At 36.1% G+C, this 22,256-nt stretch overlaps 1 protein-coding gene and 1 pseudogene across 1 annotated transcript in view; one reads left to right on the top strand and one right to left on the bottom strand.

Annotated features, from left to right (window-relative positions):
• Positions 1–22,256, top strand: part of DKK2 (dickkopf WNT signaling pathway inhibitor 2) — a 61,438-nt gene that overhangs the window by 14,857 nt on the left and 24,325 nt on the right. The gene's annotated exons all lie outside the window — the stretch shown is intronic.
• LOC131203299 (large ribosomal subunit protein eL36-like) lies at positions 10,242–10,553 on the bottom strand (annotated as a pseudogene).

Raw genomic sequence — 22,256 nt, 5'->3', positions numbered from 1 at the left:
GTTTTTAAAATATTTTTTGTTGCTAAACCAATTTGACATGCACACTTTAAATACTGAATAGAATAAGAAATTTGTTTTTGTCTGAGCAGTGTGGGAATATCTCTGTAAAAAATTTCAACAAATCTTAGCCCACAACAATAATATTTCAATTTATTAAACCCCATTGTGTTTATTTAAAAAAAGGGAATAAGTAAATCATGTTCTTGGAGACACAATGAGAAGAATGCTTTTCTCAAACACACATTTTCGCAACATCCTAAAATTGTTTTATATTCTGCTAAGAATATTATTAATATTAATTTAACATATTAATTTAACTTGGATAGAAGCTTTAATATTTGTTAATGTCTCTATTCTTTGAAATTCCATTTGTCCTATGAAGAAATTGATAGCTGCAAAATGTTAATGGATTCATTTTGCCATTCTTTTTTGCCATATATTTGCTTTTCAATCCCTGAAAGATAGACTTATGGTTCAAACTGTCGAGTAGTTGGAGGTCCTGATGCTATTTATGACTAATGAACCTCTTGTTTACAAGAATAACTTTTTATGGGTGATTGTATTGAAACATGGTAATCCTTTAATGAAACTTCTGTGTAAAATTGTCATTTACACATTTATGAATTATATATATATATATATATATATATATATATATATATATATATATTTCATTTCTAGCTTTATAATTGGAACAGCATTCTAATTATTGCAGTAATCAGGTTTTCCAAGTATAAAGATATTTGTCTTGTGATAAAACAGCATGGTGAAAAGGTTCTGTCTACTTTAAGGTATATCAATCCATTAAGAATATTTATATTTAAAAAAACAACCATTTTTTGGGGGGGCTTTTGGTGAGGATATATTTTAGTCTCTAGGAATTGTGGTACACCAAACCTGTTGCTGTGGAATTATTATTATTATTATTATTATTATTATTATTATTATTATTATTATTATTATTATTATTATTTTATTTACATTTATATCCCGCCCTTCTCCGAAGACTCAGGGCGGCTTACAGTGTATAAGGCAATAGTCTCATTCTATTTGTATATTTTACAAAGTCAACTTATTGCCCCCCCAACAATCTGGGTCCTCATTTTACCTACTTTATAAAGGATGGAAGGCTGAGTCAACCTCGGGCTGGGCTTGAACCTGCAGTAATTGCAGGCTGCTGTGTTCTAATAACAGGCTTCTAACAGCCTGAGCTATTACGGCCCTTTATTTATTTATTTTAATTATTATTTAAAATTATTATTTAAAATCAGGAATTTTTCAAAAGGATTAATCGAAATACAAAATTGCTGAGAACGAAAAAGTTAATTCCAGAAGGGTAGATGACATGGAAACACAGCATGGAATAATAGTATAAAAATCTTCTGCCAAATAACATAACGTAACAACAGATTCAGTTCTTTGTTATATAGCTTGAAGTTTTCCCAATTTATTCTCTTTTTTTAAAAAAAATCACTGAAATTACAAGATTCTAAGAAAGTTGTGAGGGAGAATGTAAATTCAACTAAAATGCTTTTGTTAAAAGGGTTTTTTGGACCATTTGCATATCAAGATTTCCCACATTAGAGGTTGGCATTAAAACTGAAATGGAAGAATTTTCAGAAAATAGCTAGATGAGGCTTTCCAAGATGAAATTTCCTATGAATCAAATTTGATAGCTGATCTCTTCATGGACATATTCATGGCACTTTCTTGACAACTATGGGCCAGTGCACAAATGGCTGACATTGTCTTCCAGTCTAGCATACAGGCTTGGAATTTCCTAGTGGTGTTCAAACCTAATTAGTTTTTAAAATCAGCTAAATGCTACCATCTAACTGGGGTAAAGTGCTTAATAACCAGTGAGCAATTAAAATTGCTGTAACACTGGTTATTGTTCTTAGAAGACAGACAGAACAGACAGACAGACAGACAGACAGAATAAGTCTTCACAAATGCGCTACAAGAAGAGGTTGCCAAATCATTGTTTAATTGGTTGATATCCCTTTTGTTTCCCTATTCCCTATTCTCCCCCCTTCTCCATTTGCCCTGGTCATAGAGTCTCCTTTAATTTTCTACATTTTAATAGGCTAACATGAAAAGGGGGTAGAGAAATACCATACGTACCATATTTTATTATCTCTACTGTAATAAGGACTAGCTTCAAGACTGAGCCTTGTACAAAATGCAATAGCTTCAGATGATCCTTGATTGGATATTGTACTGTAATTCAAACCAGCATTGCTGCAAAACAATCAAAGTTTGGTATAATAATATTTTCCCTTTTGGACTGGCACTGCATTTTTAGAAGAAAATGCCATGGTGGAGCAGGTAAGAAAACACACCATGATTCTGAGCTTGATTGCACAAAGTGGTTTTTCTGGAGCACCTTATAATCTCCAAGTAGGGGTGATATTTTAAATCTCCGCTTAAATCAGTCTTGAATGTAAATTTAGTGGTGGATCTATGCTTCATGCAAGGGCAGCTCTGGGACTTTTATCATTTTTTTTAATAAAATGAATTTTAAAAATGTTCACGTCAAAGAGCAGAGCAGAGGCTTCACAGTTGAAAAGGGAGAATCAGTATCATAAACCTGGTAGGAGACTTTCCCCCCAATTTATTTAAAGCTGTTAGTGAGATGGGCAGCATAAAAATTTAATAAATATATAAAATAAAAACATGGCAAAAGACCTTCCAATATATCGAAACTGCAGTTGTTTGTAATAATAACATAAAATAACTGGGAAGCCTTCCCCCATTTTTATCACAACTATTTAGTGCGTTAGATGTTTGTCAGCCAGCAAGGAGATAGTTTCAGTAATCTGTATAAAATCCTAGGTTTTAAGCGATACATGTTATAGAAATGTTGGTTATATTCTGATTTATATGCTGATTTTTTCCTTGTATATAAAAATGAATTCACAATTCTATCATGAAGAACCAAATCAGTGCAATTGCAGCAAATTTGATTTGCAGCAGATAAATTCCCCGTAGCTAAATATCCTTATTTAGTCAGATTGTGCTAAGCTTTCATTTGAATGAAAATTCACACAGAGCCCTTTTGAAGTTGCATCCTGTGTCCTCCCCCCCACTTCTAAGTGCAAAATGAAGTAGCCATATTGTTTTGCTCTACAAATGGTTTTTGAGCTCTTCATCTAGTTAGTTCCTAGGGAGAACAACTGAAAAAGCTACCAAACATGCAAACAACTACCTAGGAGCAATTGAACAGACTTCTTTGAAGGCAGACCAATAAGAAAAGAATTCCTGGGACTGCATCAAATAATGTGAGGCCTCACTGAGAAGACATGTCACATCTGCTTTAGATGTGTAGAATTCCATCATTTTCTTAAGCTGAAGCACAACTGCCTTCATAGATCTAATAATTAGTAAGTATGTAGATATGGATCCGCTAATTCCCTAAAAGGAGCAACAAAGCAACTGGCCAGATTTCTCCTTTTCTATAGTTCCCAGAGTGAAATCTAATGATGCTTTTCATTGCATGTGCATCTTGTTAAGGATAACGTGTTTCCTGAAGCACAGCAGCTGTCTGTCAAGAACTGGGATAAAAAATCACTCTATATTAAAAGTTTCATGGAATGGACTACTTTTTGAGACAGTAAAAAAAGTTTTTGCAAATTGTTGGTGAATACAGCATTTCCAAAATGCTTTTTAATATTGCTTGTAAAATTCTGGAATCATTTCCCCGCCTCTACTTTTGCTATCTTCCACAACTTCCCGTGTAAGGAAATGGCTTTTAAAGAGAAGAATCCTCTTAAATATTTTTTTTTCCAAGGGGTCCTTAACACAGCAGCTGCAATAAATTGGAACTGAACTTTAGCCTCAATTAGAGCGTTAGATATGGTTTGCCAATTAAATAAAGTTGTTATAGCCTCATGGTAATTTCTTAGGCAACTGGACCTTAAGGTTTTATGAACAAAATAGAACAAGTGGCATTATTTGTAAAACTGTTCATTATCTCTCATGTTTCAGAGAAAGTTATAAAACTATACAACACATTTAAATATGGATCACATTTGAACTTGTCCTTCTATGAGAAATTAATGTTAGAATTTCTATAATCCTTGCATTTTTCCTTAAATGCTACAGTACCTTTTAGGATAAAAGGTGTGCAAGAGAGCAGAGATGTAATAACTTGATATGTAGCATGTAGTCATGAAGGTCAATTGTAATTTGTTCCATTCCTTCATTGAGGTTGATACATGTTGGTCATAAAAAGCTACAGATTAAATAAGCAAACGAACACTCAAACCTCTCGCAATTGTGTCCACTAGGTTACATCCTGGTTAAACAAGCTAGAGAGAATTATGGGAAGAAAGAAGTCTGTAACAACCCATCTTCATACTTGGGATTTCATGTCACAGTACACATGAACACAGTACACAGTAAACAGACATGTGCAATTTGCTATGGTTGAGTGCTAAGGCAATATAGGATAGCGTGTGGATTGTGTTGGTGCTGCTGAAACTATGACTCCCCAAGACTTCTCCAAACTTCAGGATCAGTCCCAAGGATACTTAATTTGCTCAGAATTCTCCCAATGTCCCTGGGTAAGTGGTACTGAATATACTTGCTTATATAATATAATATTCAGCTCAGCTCAGCGCAGCCTAGTCCAGCCGGACAGGGAGATATAGCACTAAAGCAACCCCCGAATATAGCACTTCAGGGCAGTGGTGAAATCCAATTTTTTTTTACTACTGGTTCTGTGGGCGTGGCTTGGTGGATGTGGTGTGGCTTGGTGGGTGTGGCAGGGGAAGGATACTGCAAAATCTCCATTCCTCCCTACTCCTGGGGGAAGGATATTGCAAAATCTCCATTCCCACCCCACTCTGGGGCCAGCCAGAAGTGTTATTTGCTGGTTCTACAAACTACTCAAAATTTCTGCTACCGGTTCTCCAGAACCTGTCAGAATCTGCTGGATTTCACCCCTGCTTCAGGGCTGCTTTAGACTGGTAGATGATATGACCATTTAAAATAGAAACTGATCAATTCAAGCATTTTCCTGAAAGTATTCTTACTTTGTCTTCCCGTAATTTTGTTGAATCTCTGGCTTCAAATCAGATCAGGTTTATGGGAACTTATGTAGGAGCAATTAGACGGTTAGTAATTCACTATAAACGAGGATAGAATAGAATAGAATAGAATAGAATAGAATAGAATAGAATAGAATAGAATAGAATAGAATAGAATAGAATAGAATAACAGAGTTGGAAGGGACCTTGGAAGTTTTGGAAGAAAAATTTCCTGACAGTTAGAACAATTAATCAGTGGAACAACTTGCCTCCAGAAGTTGTAAATGCTCCAAGACTGGAAATTTTTAAGAAAATGTTGGATAGCCATTTGTCTGAAATGGTGTAGGGTTTCCTGCCTGGGCAAGGGGTTGGACTAGAAGATCTCCAAGGTCCCTTCCAACTCTGATATTATTATTATTATTATTATTATTATTATTATTATTATTATTATTATTATTATTATTATTATTATTATTATTATTATTATTATTATTATTATTATTAAGTCTTTTAGTCCAACCCTTTGCTCAGGCAGGAAACCCGACACCATTTCAGTCCAATCTTTTCTTAAAAATTTCCAGTGTTGGAGAATTCACAACTTCCTCACAGAACAAGATAACCGGATCTTGGCGTGTATTATTGGGCCAGATCATAAAGATAAAAACTTAGCAAATCCTTATCTTTATTACTTTGGATTTTGAGTACAGTTAGTCCTCATTTACAGACTGCCTTGTTCAGTAGCAGTCTGAAGTTACAATGTATGCATTGTGTTATGCCTGACCTGTTGGTTTTTTCTTTTATTTTACCCTTTGCACAGTAGAGAAATTGAAGAGGAAGGTATTAAAAGATTTTGCCTATTTATTCTCTTGTAATCTCTTCTTCTCCAGTTAATGTAAATAAAAACATTATTTCTCTTCTTGCTAATTATTTGGCAAGCATTCCAAAGGGAGTGGGAAAAAGGAAAGCAACAGTGGCAGTCATGTGATTTCCCTCTTAGCAACCAGTTTGCTTAATGAAAGAGTTGCTATTCCAATTGTGGTCATTAAAGACGGGATTATCTCTAGGTATATGGCACTTTTGAAGAGTTAAGTTCTACCATTTGTTTGTGGTTGGAGTTTCCTGAAGAAGACATGTTAAAGTAACAAGCTCTGGATGAAGGTGAACATGCTTAAATTAAAGTCAAGAAAAATGGAAATAGACAACCAAAATTTAATATTAATTTTAGACTCTTTTGGATAGGATTGTATTTTACCCCAAAGAACAGATCCACAGTGTGGAATTCAGCTTGATTTTTATTTGTGTGTGAACTTTTAGCAATGGCAAAGATCAAATTTGTACAATTACATCAACTACAACAGTTTTTAATTGCCTTAGTTTCATCATGATTAAACTGTTACACAGCACCTATCTTTTGGAAGTTGGAATTGATAAAAAATGGCAGCAAGGAAGCCAAGAAAGAATGGCACCAAGATAAATTCCTGCTAGAAGAGCAAAAATATTTGGAGTTGTTTCTAGGTACAATTTAACATGTTGGTTTTTCATCTTTAAAATTTTATATAGCTGGCTATTGAAGCACTTCATAAAGAATTTGCCTGTATTCTGGCGGAAAATGAGTTTTAGAGATGTCCATGTTTTCAGAGTCCATTTGTTTGGATAGTGAAGAGAAATAAAGATGTAAGAGCAAAAGTTATGCTATCTCTAAGTTAAGGGAAACCATGAAATCAGGAGAAAAAGTACTTTTGGAAAAATGCTATTTTTTTATTTTATTTTTGTGTGTGTGCAAAAGATGGATTGATTCTTTTCATGTAGGCAGCCTTTTTTGTCATTCCATAATCCTGTAGAAGGGGAAAATATTTGTTTCAGAGAAGGGGTAAAGTGTACCCATTACTAGAGACTTCCCATGATGGAGAGCATTCAGACTTTTACCAGCAGTAATCATAAATCTTGTAGTGAAATTCTATAATTAAAACAAACAAGGAAAACTTCTAAGTATAACTGTTTCTTACCAAATTATTCAACTGTCTTCTGCATTTACAAAGAAATTTACACCCCCCCCCCCCCCGGCCATACTCAGGTCAATTTTCAGCTTGAGTCCAATAGACAGCTTTCAGTAGCTACCCAATTTACAGCAATCTTGGATTGGTTAATTATGTGCTATGAAGTCAGAACTGACTCTTAGCAACCACATAGATAGATTTGGTTATGGATGATGACCTATCCATAACCTATCCCCCAAACCCCGCCATTTGTACCTTGAGTGACAACCGGATTGATTTGTTTGATGATCCATTTGTTTGTTTTCTTGGCTGTCCGTGATATTCTCAGCAATCTTCCAAGTTCAAAAGTGTCAGTACTCTTCTGGATGGCTGTATTCTGATCTTTGTCGATGTTGAGAAATCACAGCATCTGAATATGCTTTCCAAATGCTAGGATGTGATGTATTTATTGAACAGAACATGGATAAGCTGAAGGATAATGGATGCATTTCATCAGCTTGAAGCATCCCTTCTATGCATAATCCTTATTCTCGACTGATCTAATGTTTGCTATATAAAACTGGACAGGGATGCAAGGATGTTAGAAGCCAAGTTGTGGCTTTCAGTTCTTTAATGAATCCCTTCCTGGCCTTGCTAATGTTAAGAAGACAAACTGGTGCCTCATGTGTTCTGCAGCTGGGAGACTGGTGCCAATTCAGGCAGGCAACTCTCTGTGTCTGTTTTGACTTTAGCTTTCCAGAAGCTCCGGCACCGTGTTGTTCTCCAGAGAAGCATCTAAGTGGTTTCCCATTGACCAGGGATATGATGCTGGTTAATGGAAGCAGCATGTGAGCTGGGACTCCCCTCATACAGAATAATTTAAATCTGTTGGCTGGAGGTTTATGCAGCCCATATTCCTGGTTTCCCTTTTTGTATTTCATTGCATAGCGTCTTTATGGCTCACCTTTTAGCAGTGTTTCAGCTTGTGAACAGAAGAGCACTGGGTTAGCAGGAAAATGCGGAGTTCCCTGCATCACTTCCATAGAAAGCCACTACTGTTAGCCTGGTAGATCAACATTTTTGTCACAACTTTCATTGATGATTCATGGTTATAAGTATTATCATTTATTTAGCTGATATATATGGCCACCCAGTTTGCAGATTACAAGTCTAGGTGGCTAACATAGGATTAAAAACAAAACCAGCAATGGAAAAGAAAATATAGTGTAACTTAATGCCATCCCACAACCATTCAGCATTCCAGTTGTTACAAACAAGCCCATTCTCATTTGAATCTTGGACTTGTCACTTGTCAATAGAATTTGCATATTTCTGCAAGTGCATTTTCTTTACTCTCTACAGTACCTAATCCAATGCAAATGGATGATCTCGGTCAGTGGCTTTGTGTCAATTTAAATAGATTAAAGAGAGTGCAGACTTTAGAGGACTCTACAGCTAGATCACGTCCCCCTTTTCTCGATGACCAGAACCAGTCCTGGAAGAAGAAGGAAATCCATCACAATCCTAAACTTCTACCTACTCCCAAGCCCCCAGATCAGTCTAAGGATACCGTAAGGATGTCATAATCAATACAGATAGTTTCATTTAGCCACCGTCTCAGATAGCAGCTCTTTACAAGTATAACAACAATAAATGGTATTAAACAGTAGTAAAAAAATCTTTTACTAAGATTATTAAGTAAAAAACCAATGTACTGCACCTAGAGCAATGCATGTCAGAATGAAAGTAACCATTGCATTGCTGCATTACGGGACTATATCTGAATGGCAGCAACCATCCAGGCATCTCTCTAGCTCTTAGCATGTGGTTTGCTTAGCAACCATGCCATTTAGCCATGTCATTTTGCCGGATCCAATTGCAGTTGTTAAACGAGGAATACCTGTCGTCTCAGAGTTTGAAGAGTGCAGGGAGGAATGCCCCAGTCTTATCCTGATCTCACCAGAGATCATCAAGCTGAGTTATAAACTTGTTCATACATGCATTTTATACTATAGCTATCTTATATACATTGGTATATAAGCAGAAATGTTGGAATAAAGAGATTCTAGAGGAACAGTGATTTTAATGTCCAGTTTAATATACTGTCCCAAATAATCTCTTAATTGCAGATTTTACTATTGTCTTGGAAGACAGATCAACCATTTATGTATTTATTTATTTCATTTGTCTGTCGCTGTGAGGTGATTCTGGGTGGCTTACATCATTAAAAGCAATAAAATCATATATATATATACACACATACATACATACATATACATATAGGTCTTTGGTTATTCAGGTTTTCTCCCACGTAAAATTAGAAGTGTCTTGGCAACATTTTGACAAAGTCTCATTCGTCATCTTCAGGCTTCAGCTTCATGCTTCTAGGAGCAATGTATATATATATACATAAATATGTGTATATATATATATATATATATATATATGTTTTCTGAGGTTTCACGGGTGTTTGTATATAGGTCTTTGGTTGTTCGGGTTTTCTCCCGTGTAAAATTGGAAGTGTCTTGGCGACGTTTCGACGAAGTCTCATTCGTCATCTTCAGGCTTCAGCTTCGTGCTTCTGGGAGCAATGTATATATATATATATATATATATATATATATATATACATGTATATATATACATAAATATGTGTATATATATACATAAATATGTGTATATATATATACATAAATATGTGTATATATATATATGTATGTATGTATGTATGTATGTATGTATATATGTATATATGTATGTATATATGTATATATATATATACACATACATATATACACACATACATACATACATATACATATAGGTCTTTGGTTATTCGGGTTTTCTCCCACGTAAAATTAGAAGTGTCTTGGCGACATTTCGACGAAGTCTCGTTCATCATCTTCAGGCTTCAGCTTCATGCTTCTAGGAGCAATGTATATATATATATACATAAATATGTGTGTGTGTGAGTATATATATATATATATATATATATATATATATATATATATATATATATGTATATATGTATGTATGTATGTATGTATGTATGTATATATGTATGTATGTATATACATACGGTATATGCAAACATAATTACAATAATATATAGGTTATGATATAGAGCACAATAATTTATAGGTTATGATTAAAAGATAGGGAGGGAGCAGAATGTATAGGGAAAAGGTGCAATTTTTGGAGGGGCTTTTTACTGGGAATAAGGATGCAGAATTCAGTTCTTCTTGGCTGCTGCTTTCTTCATTGCTGACAGGGCATTGCTGAGTTCTTCCTGCTATCTCGTGGCATGAGTATAAGTTTCTACCCTTTTCTTTGTGAACTCTCTTTTCTTTGAAGACTTTAAGCAACTCCATTGCTCATCTCTCATATGATGCAAATCTACACATATTTCAGATTGTGTTCCACACAAATTTGGTGTGTTGGGTCAGCCACCCATGGTGTCCACATGATGTCATAGTTTTTACACATTCTTGGTCATTTTATGGCCTTTGTTTAGGCCAGTGGCCCTTGGATATTGGATTGGCATGATTTCAAGAGTTCTGTTGCAAAGACCACACACTGTCTTCAACAATGTGTTCAAGACAGCATGTACTGTAGGATATGAAGCAAGATTCATATCTAGAACCAGAAAGTTATTTTCACAGGTTGGCTTAGTGTTATAATAATTAGTGTTTGGGTTTGGTTTACTCTCAATGGCATATAGTCTGGCTAATTTCCATAAGGAAATAGGATGATTCAATAATATTCATTGGCTCGTTGGAACAGCAAAGAGATGAAATTACACTTTCTGCTTGTTCAGAAAGTCTTAAAAGATACACAGCAGTAATATAATGAATGAACTGGTCTAATCATCTGCTTTACTTATAGCAAAGTAGACACAGTGTAGAATGTAGGTTTTTGAACTGAATGTTTTTGCAAAAAAGGGGCTGGACATAAATTTTCTACTTGCAAGCCCTACCGTTTCTGCATCTTTAGATGTCTTCAGTTCATTTTTTTTTCTTCTAAACTAAGCAGTTTTCCCAGGTTCTGATTTCAGAATTCAGTTTGATTACTCAAAGAAACTCTTTGGGACAGTTTTTCCTGCATCACATCTCACATTCTGAGAATTAGATATGCCAAGATGTAACAATGCCACTTTGAAAAGATTAGAGATAATGACTTTTCGTACACATTATGCTAATTAATTCCCATTGTAGGACACATTATACTAATTAATACCAGCTGTTAAGGAGGTAAAGCCCTAAGGGAGTACCTAACAGGAAAAAAGTACTTATTTGTAAATTTCTTGGACGTGTTTGGTTAGCAACTATGGGAAGTGGCTGCTGGATTAGATGGATCTTTAGCTTAGTTCAGCAATACTTTTTGATGCAAGACATTACCATTCTTCCTACTCATTTATTCTCTAGAGCAGTATTTTTCAACCTTGGCAACTTTTAAGTTGTGTGGACTTCAACATGCTAACTGGAGAATTCTGGGAATTGAAATCAATCTGGATGACCCAGACCTGGAGGAAGTTGCGTAGTAATTTTTGCTATGAACCAATATCTTCACTGGATGGCTGGAATCCTCTTCCAGGATTATGATTGCATCTTATTGCTGTTTCATTGTTCTCATTACTGCTGTTATAAACAAATTTACTTAAAGCAAGCATGCAAGAAGTTTAAGAATGCTAATTATTTATTTATGTATTTATTTGATTTCTATAGTCAATCATCTCAATCAGTGACTCTGGATGGCATAGATGATAAAAATATAAAAACAATAAAACAATGCAAATAAATATATATGGTCGCCAAATCAAAAGTATTGCCATGGATGTTAATATAGTCCAGATTCAGGGCCCTTATACATACTCAGGTTCCAATGCACATAACCAGATTTTCATAGTCTTACAAAAGATGAATAGGGTCCAGATAATCTAATCTCTGAAGGGAGAATTGTGGCTACAGCACAGAAGGCACATCTCCTGGTTCCTGAAAGCCAATGTGTCTGGGTTAATGGTACCTATAATATGCCCAATTTGCCAGATTGAATTGGATAGGTAGAAACAACTGGGAGAAGACGTTCCTTAGGTAACTTGGTCTCAATCCACAAAGGGCTTTAAAGGTGATAACCAGCGCCCTGAATTGCACCCAAAATCATACTAGCACTATTTACCCATGTAGCCACATTCTGTATCAGTAGAAGCTTCCAAATGCTCTTCAAGGGCGTCCCCTTATACAGCATGTTGCAGTAATCCACAAGGGTATGAGTAACTATGAGCAGAGTTTCCCAATCCAGGAATGGGTGCAATTGGTGCACAATCTTAAAATGTGCAAAGGCCTTCCTGGCCTTGACTCCCACCTGCTCTTCTAACAGAAGCTATGAGTCCGAGAAGATACCTCAGATTGTGCAGTGGGACCACATGGGGCAGTGCCACTCCATCTAAGGAATGGTAGAACAATCTTGTCACCAGAAGACCCAAATATCCAAGCCACTCAGTCTTGCTGAGTTGAGTCAAAGCCCATTGCACCACATCCACATTCTTACAGCTTCGGGCACTGTGACAGGACATTCACAGCATCACTCAGATGGCCCAGGGTGGAGATATAAGACTGGGTATCACTGGCATATCATTGGGTATCATTGGGTATACAGAGATGCGGTGGCTCAATGGCTAAGATGCTGAGCTTGTCATCAAAAGGTCGGCAGTTCAGTGGTTCAAATCACTAGTGCTGTGTAACAGGGTGAGTCCCAGCTTCTGCCAACCTAGCAGTTCAAAAGCACGTAAAAAAAATGCAAGTAGAAAAATAGGGACCACCTTTGGTGGGAAGGTAACAGCATTCTATGCACCTTTGGCCACATGACATCTTCGGACAGCGCTGACTTTTCGGCTTTGAAATGGAGATAAGTACCGCCCCGTAGAGTCAGGAATGACTAGCAGCTATGTGCAAGGAGAACCTTTGGCATGCTGATGATATCTCACACCAAACCTTGGTTCACTTCACCTAGCATCCTCATGTAGATGTTAATAAATAGAAGATGAGAAATGCCAAGCCCTAGGGTACCATACAGTGTTGAAGCCATAGGCTGGAACTCTTCCCACACCCATCAACATGAACTAGAACAAACCCTGGATGAAGGTGGAGAACCAATGCAACACAGTAAGTGCTCCCTGTTTCATAGGGATTTCCTTGCTTCAGCTCCTTCACTCTGGGCCAGAGTTCCCCAGACTGATGCCGCATGAAGAACCCAGCCAGACATGTTTCAGAGAGAGGAATCCCCACTTCCTGTCCCAGCCAGGTCTCAGTAATGCATGCCAGGTCAGTGGCTACTTCAACCATGAAGTCCTGGGTATGAGTGCCCTTATTACAAACTGACCTGGCATTCACCAGCAGCAGCTGACAACCCACGGCCTGATGGATGGTTACTATGGATTTAAAGGGGAGCCTTGTCTACTTTGATGTCGAATCAGAAAGGTCTGGCTTCTTATGCCGATTGAAAGCAAATGCTTGCATATGGTCTGAAAAAAAATTAAACATTCTTTTCATTCCCTCCCACAGCTGCAGCTTCCTGTTACAAGCTGTGGTTTAATAAATATATTAAATAATAATAAAAAAATAATTTGCTCGTATGCCCTTCTCCTTCCAGCTGGGGCCATGATACATGCGTGTGCTAATGTGAATTCTTTTTTTTTTTAAAGAAAATAATAATTGCTGTTCCCCCTAGAATCCCTCCACACCCCCTCAGCCTCTCAGCTGCAGATTTCAGCCCAATAGCACATTTATTTCCAGCTTTTATTTACGAGGAAACTTCATCGCAAAACCCCCAAATGCTACAAGGAATTGCTTCCCAAGCAGAGATTCACTCCTTCCAGTGGTGGGATTCAGCCAGTTCGCACCACTTCAGGAGAACCGGTTGTTAACTTTCTGAGCAGTTTGGTGAACTGGTTGTTGAAAAAAAAATCATTAGGGTAGAGAACCGGCTGTTAAATTACTTGAATCCCACCACTGACTCCTTCCCTGGGTGTTGCTGGTAAGAGCGTCCCCAAAAGTCTGACATTGAGCAAGGAATAAAGGCTCCAGGATGAGCCCTTAAGGGATGCCTTTTAAAGTGGGCAGGAAACTAAGAAATGGTCCCCTGGTGAAACAGACAATAATACAGTTGCAAATTGTAACAAATGTGGCAAACCCCACATCTTCAACTGCCTTTGATTATGCTAATTCACGGTCTGAATCGCTCACTTGAACACCTCCCTCCTCCATTGCTTTGAATAATTTGAACTTAAGGGCCCTCTTTCTTTTCAGCCAATCATAGCATTCAGCACTTTAATTGAATCCAGAAGTTCCAAAGGCCACTTTCTTTTGCTATGAGCCACTTGGCAAACTGCAGAAAGAGCTTGGATAGATCACTTCGTCAACTTTTTTTTATTAAAAAGTTTTTTTATTAAATATACAATTAAAAACATTGGACATAGTGTGACTTTTCTGGGTCTAACATTTCCATCAAATTTTCCTTAATAACAACTACAATTCATATTCCATATATACCTTTGTACAATCTATCAAAATTCATCTACGTAAATCTCTTCGTCTATGGAAATTACATTAAATGCCAATACAATTCCTACCTATCACCTAATACTAACAAAATAATTTTCCAACTCTCAATTTATGCATATTTCTCTATCCTGACATTTCTCCTCCTCTCCAACCATTGATACATTTTATTCCAGATTTCATGACATTCCGTTTCACTCTTATCTTTGAGTTCCAGAGTCAGCCTGTCCATTTCTGTACAAGTCAGTAGCTTATTAATTGTCTCTTCTTCAGAGACAAAGAGACACTTCATCAACGTTTGCTGCTGTTGTCTAATAGAACATAAAAATAATATGCTTAGAATATAACTGGTTCTCCCGAAGTGGTGCGAACTGGCTGAATCCCACCACTGGTTCTATCTGATATTATGAACATACAGAAATTTTAAAAATAAAAGTTAAAAAAAAAAGCCAAATCTCACAATATTTTTTCCTTTTTACAAGTTGGATGTATAATATGAGCAATCTTTTTTTTTTACAAATATATATTTTAGCAGATTGTATTATTGTATAAAAATAGTGGTATACCATCCTCCATTTGAAATTCTCTGTTTTAACTATTCAGCGATTAAAAATGGAAGTCCTATCGCAGATATGACAATGTAATTCCTAAACAATGAACAAAACAATTTTAAAACTCTGTTGAATAAAAATTTAGATCACTATACCTTTTTATAAAATTTCTTCCTGGAGCACATTTTTTTAGTGCTAAGAAGGCTGCTCCTGCAATAGTAATCATTTTCTGGAAAGTTCTTTTTCTTTGTTCTTTCTAGCAACTGCCAATATTGGTGCCAGTGCAAGACCAATTTATTGAAAGAAATCTTTATATCTTGATTATTCTATATCTCCACATTGAATGCTTTCTGTTCACAGTTCTGTGTTATATTCTAGAATGTTTTCAATAAAGCATATGTAAGAAAGCATTTTTTTTTTACTCAGTGGTTCTATCCAGTGGTGGGATTCAAGTAATTTAACAACCGGTTCTCTGCCCTAATGATTTCTTCCAACAACCAGTTCACCAAATTGCTCAGAAAGTTAACAAATGGTTCTCCCGAAGTGGTGAGAACTGGCTGAATCCCACCACTGGTTCTATCTGATATTATGAACATACAGAAATTTTAAAAATGCCTAAAAATAAAAGTTAAAAAAAAAGCCAAATCTCACAAAATCTTTAGTGATTATACAAAGCTTACCATATGAGAGATTTAAATAAATGGGTTCCTGGATTCTATTGTACCAAATTATGCTCATGTTAGAAATCTTTGTGAATAAGGTAGGTGATTTAGAGAGTAATTTTCTGCTTGCAAAGAAGGAAATTGTAAAAACAAACTCGTTCCTTTCCCTTCTGCTAAGTTTCTTCAAAGGTAAATATCAATTCCTAAGAGCAGAAAGGCCTATTCAAGGGGTTGATAAATGTCTGGCTATCAATAGGTGGTCAATAAATAATAAAGGTTTGATTGGAAACAATTAATCTTTCTCTATAGAGCTCTATGACAGTTGTTAGCTCTAGAGTTAAGGTGGCTAGCGGAAAGATTAGTTGGATGGTCAACTGCCAAAAGGAGCAGCCTAGAGTTCTCATCATTGTTGCTTCATAATACTATTAGTTAAAGTAGCATTTATTAAATCATTTTCATGTAGCAAAAATATATAACAAAGGTTTAGAGATGAATGAACAGTTTGAAACTTCCGGAGGGATTGATGAGCTGAAAAGTCTGGGAACTCTTATTCTAAAGAAGCTTTCTCAACTTTCAATATTATCTGTAAATTCAAAGTCCTCTTTTTCCGAAAAATTAAATAAATAAAATAAAAGTCTAGATCTCCATTACAGTTCTGATCACTTGTTCTTTTCTTATACTTTAACAGATATCTTCCCATTTTGTGTATCTAAGTCAAAGATAAAAGGATGAATTGTGATTATACTATGTTTTTGAAAGTGGCAGGTGCATTTTTTAAAAATAATAGGACATTTTTCATGCAAAAAACTCTTACAATTTCATGTTGTCTACTCATAAATGAAGATATGTTAAAAATGAGTTTGTGTCCTATTTTAAGATGAACTAACTCAACTGACACTTTTTAAACTAATACAGGAACTTGGAAGTTATTCTTTTTTTCCTAGCTTTTCAGTTTGTGATTCTAGATTTTAAACCTTGTTCAAAAGGTATTAAAAAATGGTATATATTGTTGGAAATAATTTGCAAAGATATTTTTTTAAAAAACACCAAGACTGGCTTTAAAATTGTAAAACGGATTATTCCAAGAAATAACTAATATTGACTTCAATTGCATTTTCTCCCCTTATAACTCTGTAAAGATCTGTATCAATCTCTTATTAAAATCAATCAGATTTTAAAAGTAAGCATACATAGGCTTTTTGGTGCATCATTGTACTGTAAACATAGGTAGTTTATGGGCACTACTTGTACCAATGAGCTTCAAATATATTGTTATATTTTCAAAGTATAATGTTGTTTTTAGTCACGAAGTCGTGTCCAACCCATCACGACCACATAGACAACGTTCCTCTAGGCCTTCCTGTCCTCTACCATCCGTTGGAGACTATTTAAGCTCACGCTGACTGCTTCAGTGACTCCATCCAGCTACCTCATTCTTTGTCATCTCCTTCTTGTTTTGCCCTCAATCATTCCCAGTATTAGGCTCTTCTCCAGTGAGTCCTTCCTTCTCATTAAGTGGCCAAAGTATTTGAGTTTCATCTTCAGGATCTGGCCTTCAGTCAGGGTTGATCTCTTCTTATACTGACTGGTTATATATATATTCTTATACTCTTCTTATACTGACTGGTTTGATCGCCTTGCAGTCCAAGGAACTCGCAGGAGTCTTCTCCAGCACCATAGTTCAAAGACCACAATTCTTTGGTGCTCAGCCTTCCTTATGGTAAAGTATAATAGGTATAATAATAATGAAGTTTAATAAGACTAACAATGTTTTACTTGACTTGCATATTTAAGAAAAGTTAAAACAAACACTAGTTTAGACTTAATGGGTGACATGGGGTGGGACCATTCCATAGGGTGCCAGGCATCACCCAAAATCCCCATCTTGGAGCACCCACTGACCTCATTTTACCTCTCCTCACTCACTTTACCTCACCTCACATAGTCTGCATAAAAGTTACGCTTGAACTGAGGAGACTAGATGGATTGGTTCTGCCTCAGAAATCAGCATCAAATCAGCCAAACCTTCAGGGCTTCAATATTTTTGGCTCCACTTTTGTGAATTCTTGTAAATGTCCTGTTAAATGTCAACAAAATATTTTCCAAATTTTCCACATTTTAAAAGATATTCCATGATTCTTCAGACTTCTCTTTGCTGGACATGGAAAATTACTAGCTACCCCCCCCCTTTTTTTTTTCTAGCTTTTTTTTTTTAGATGACTGCAATCAACTTGTTGAATTCTATGGCAACCAATAATTCAGAATTCCTTTTTAGCTGTTGCAAATTTTCTTAGTGTCCGCTAGATGGTGTACATGCTGAGATTAACAGCGCTAACTCGAACTGCAGTAGAAGAAATGCAATCTGCAAAGAAACACCGATCATGTACTGCTTCTTTCATTGATTCTTCATCCTATTTCCTTTGTTTCTATCTATTCTTCAATTTCATTTCATAACAAGCAGAGCTTCTCCCAGAAATAAAAGGAATAAACCCATGCTAATGTATTCATATTAATTATTATTATTCCATTGTTAATATTACACTAATATAATATGTTATTTATTTAATAGTTAATATATTATACTACTGATCATATAAAGCTATGCTTGAAAATTTCAAAGCAATTTACAAAACAACTCATTCTTTTTTCCCTCCACAAATTTGCTTAAGTCTCAGTAGATATTTCCATTCAAATTGTTTTATTTCACTTCATTTCATTTCATTTCATTTTTGGGGGAGTCAACTTATGTCCAATGTGGTTGGAGTGCTAAACCACACACACACATATATATGGAGACATATAATGCGCATTAAATGTTTAGATTTTCATGCAATTTGTTTTTGGCCGTATTTGTAATAAGATACAGAAATGAGGCCAATCAGAATTTATAATTAAGTTAGTCATCCTTTCCTCAGGCTAGATAGATCTATATTAGATAATTATTTTTTATAATGAATTTTTCAATATCCAGCTTTCCCTCTTTTCACTCTGCTAACTTGGCTAATCCTGGTTCTGTAATGACTATGGAATTCTAAAGGCTGGATATTAGCCAGAACAAATAAGGATGTCCTAGAGGACAGGGTGGATATTTCAGTGATAATAAATATGGAACATAAATATGTAAAGAATATTATTTGCAAACATATGGGTAGGTCAAAATCAGGGCTTCATTTCTCTGTACACTGTAGCTTATACAAAGAAAAGGAGAAATTGGACCTGTTATATTTTTTTTAACTTCTATGAATATGCAATCAAGCTGGAATAATGTAAATAAGAAAAAATGGTTAAAAATGGTTAAAAAATGGTTAAAAACATATTAATTTTATGTGCTTTTTGGAAGCCTGCTTTGAATTCTTCAAAGAAATTGCGTAGGAGCCTGAGGAAAGCCACTGTAAAATCCATAAATACTTGCAATGGGTCATCTTGTAGGAGAGATGGGCGGCATAAAAATTTAATAAATAAATAAATAAATGACAAGACCTAAAACAAAGTTCTGGACATCTATCCTACTTTTATTGATAGTAACATTTGCCAAGTATTCCTTTTCTCAGGACAGTAAGTGAGTATTTTCTTTGCAATATGAGACAACTCATTTAATATTTCTTCCTGATTTTGTCAGCATCGTGAGTGGATCAAGGAGAGAAGGGTGCCTTCCAGTGGTGAAATCCAATTTTTTTTACTACCGGTTCTGTGGGGATGGCTTGGTGGGTGTGGCGTGGCCTGGTGGGCGTGGCTTGGTGGGTGTAACGGGAAGGATACTGCAAGATCTCCATTCCCACCCCACTCCAGGGAAGGGATGCTGCAAAATCTCCATTCCCTTCCCAGTCCTGGGGGAAAGATATTGCAAAATCTCTATTCCCACCTCACTCCAGGGGAAGGATCCTGCAAAATCTCCATTCCCACCCCACTCCAGGGGAGGGATCCTGCAAAATCTCCATTCCCTTCCCACTCTTGGGGGAAGGATATTGCAAAATCTCCATTCCCACCCTACTCCAGGAAAGGGATACTGCAAAATCTCCATTCCCTTCCCAGTCCTGGGGGAAAGATATTGCAAAATCTCCATTCCCACCCCACTCTGGGGCCAGCCAGAGATGGTATTTGCCAGTTCTCCAAACTACTCAAAATTTCACTGCCGGTTCTCCGAACTGCTCATAATTTCCGCCATCGGTTCTCCAGAACCTATCAGAACCTGCTGGATTTCATTCCTGGTGCTTTCTAGCTATGACGTGTTGTAATTAGCACTTTCTGGACAATAGCTGTATATTAAAAACCACCCTTGTCAGTTGCAATCTTTAGAACTTCTCCAATGTTTTCTTTCATAAACGCCTGAATATTTGATTTATTACTACCTGTCAATTTGGATTTATTACTATGATTTATTATTATTTGTCAATTTGGCCACACTTGGAATACTGCATCCATGATGTAAAAAAGATATTAAAAAAGATGTGGAGACTCTAGAAAGACTGCAGAGAAGAGCAACAAAGATGATTAGGGGACTGGAGGCTAAAACATATGAAGAACGGTTGCAGGAACTGGGTATGTCTAGTTTAATGAAAAGAAGGACTAGGGGTGACATGATAGCAGTGTTCCAATATCTCAGGGGCTGCCACAAAGAAGAAGAAGTCAAGCTATTCTCCAAAGCACCTGAGGGCAGGACAAGAAGCAATGGGTGGAAACTAATGAAAGACAGAAGCAACTTAGAACTAAGGAGAAATTTCCTGACAATGAGAACAATTAATCAATGGAACAACTTGCCTCCAGAAGTTGTGAATGCTCCAACACTGGAAGTTTTTAAGAAGAGGTTGGATAACCATGTGTCTGAAGTGGTGTAGGGTTTCCTACCTAAGCAAGGGTTGGACTAGAAGACCTCCACGGTCATTTCCAACTCTGTTATTCTGTTCTATTCTAATTGGCAAAACAAATTTATAGCAGAGGAGAGGTAGAAAATTACCATTTCACCCTGTTTCTTAAACAATTAAATCAATTTATAGCACTGCTAGTGAGTCTTGTGGCTGCTGATTTCTTCCTCCTTAGAGGCCAATAGAAAGTAGGAGATGAAACCAGATGTCAGAATCTACTTTTCATGGCTAAAGTCTAGGGAAATTGCAAAATGAAAGACTGCTCTGGAATATAATATGAAGATTTGATCTTCAGAAATCTGGGATACAATCAAATAAATAAATAAATAATTGCAATATGTCCCTGAAGACTTTTATAGCCTTTTGTAAAAATCCTAAATGTTGGTGTCTTTTTAAAAAAAAATAATTTGACATATTGAACTAAGCTAAAGGAATTGTTTATGAAAAAATTTAGGCCAGCAATTATATTCATTCCGATGTCTGTATATGTATATGTGTATTCGCTATCCGCTTTTAACGATGGATAATTTGTAGATTAACATCAGGACTATAATTTAACATAATCTTTTCTTTACTAACCTTCAAATATTTGTTGAAATTGTGGGTTTGAAGTTTATAACGCTTGACTTAGAAAAATATCCATTTGATATTGTACTATAAACTGAAGAACAAGGGACACAAACTCTTTTGACTGTCTGGATTTTGGTTCATTCCACAAAAAATAACCCGCAGAAATTCCAGTTAACATTGGTTGGACAAAAGGTTTTTCTGACTTCAGTGCTTCAGAGAAAGGTTTATCTTAGTGACAAAATGTCTGCCCTGAGCATGAAAGTTCTCCTGTTTAAATAAACAGAGATAGACAGTAAAAGGGAACAACTTTTGTAAAATCTCTCCAGGACTATTCAGTTCAGGGGAGACAAAATTTCTCCAGCCTTTGACTCAGATCATCTCAGATCTTGCAATGGAGAAAGTTATTTAATTGGGTAAGGCTCATATAGATCACATGGGTCTAGATATGAAAATAGCCTTTCTATGTTCTTAATTTAGCTTTTTATGTTAACATTAAATTGTATAGTAAACAATAAACTAGAATATGTAGGTTTTTGTAGCATCTTCAGCATATATATGCACAGAATTATATTTATTTGGATAATTCTATGATTTGGAATATCGTGGTCATGTAACTCTAGCATGATAGCAATAGCAATATCCTTGTTACACTGTGTAGCACTGTGTAGCACAGCATCAGGAGTGAAATACAGCCGGACCTATCCGACTCTGCTCACCCACCGAGATGTCATTACATTATGTTTTTGATCCCCTGCGCATGCGCAGAAGACTCTGAGCATGCGCAGAAGAGGTGTACACATGCGTAGTGCATGCACATTCCCATGCGCTCCCATTTCCAAACCGGTAGCGAAAGTAAGTGGATTTCACCGCTGAGACCAATACTAAACATTTTATGGGAGTCCATGATATAATTCAAGAGGGAAATAAAACTGGGAATTATCTATTAATACGGTTTTTAAAATAAAATAACCTCACAAAATTAGCAAAAGTGGTAGGCTGCTGTATGCTTACTTCGTTTCAAGTAGTTCATTTAATGTATATTTTGT

This window comes from Ahaetulla prasina, chromosome 8 (genome assembly GCF_028640845.1).
Source record: "Ahaetulla prasina isolate Xishuangbanna chromosome 8, ASM2864084v1, whole genome shotgun sequence".
Taxonomy (NCBI): Eukaryota; Metazoa; Chordata; class Lepidosauria; order Squamata; family Colubridae; genus Ahaetulla; species Ahaetulla prasina.
This window is presented reverse-complemented; position numbering and strand designations above follow the sequence as displayed.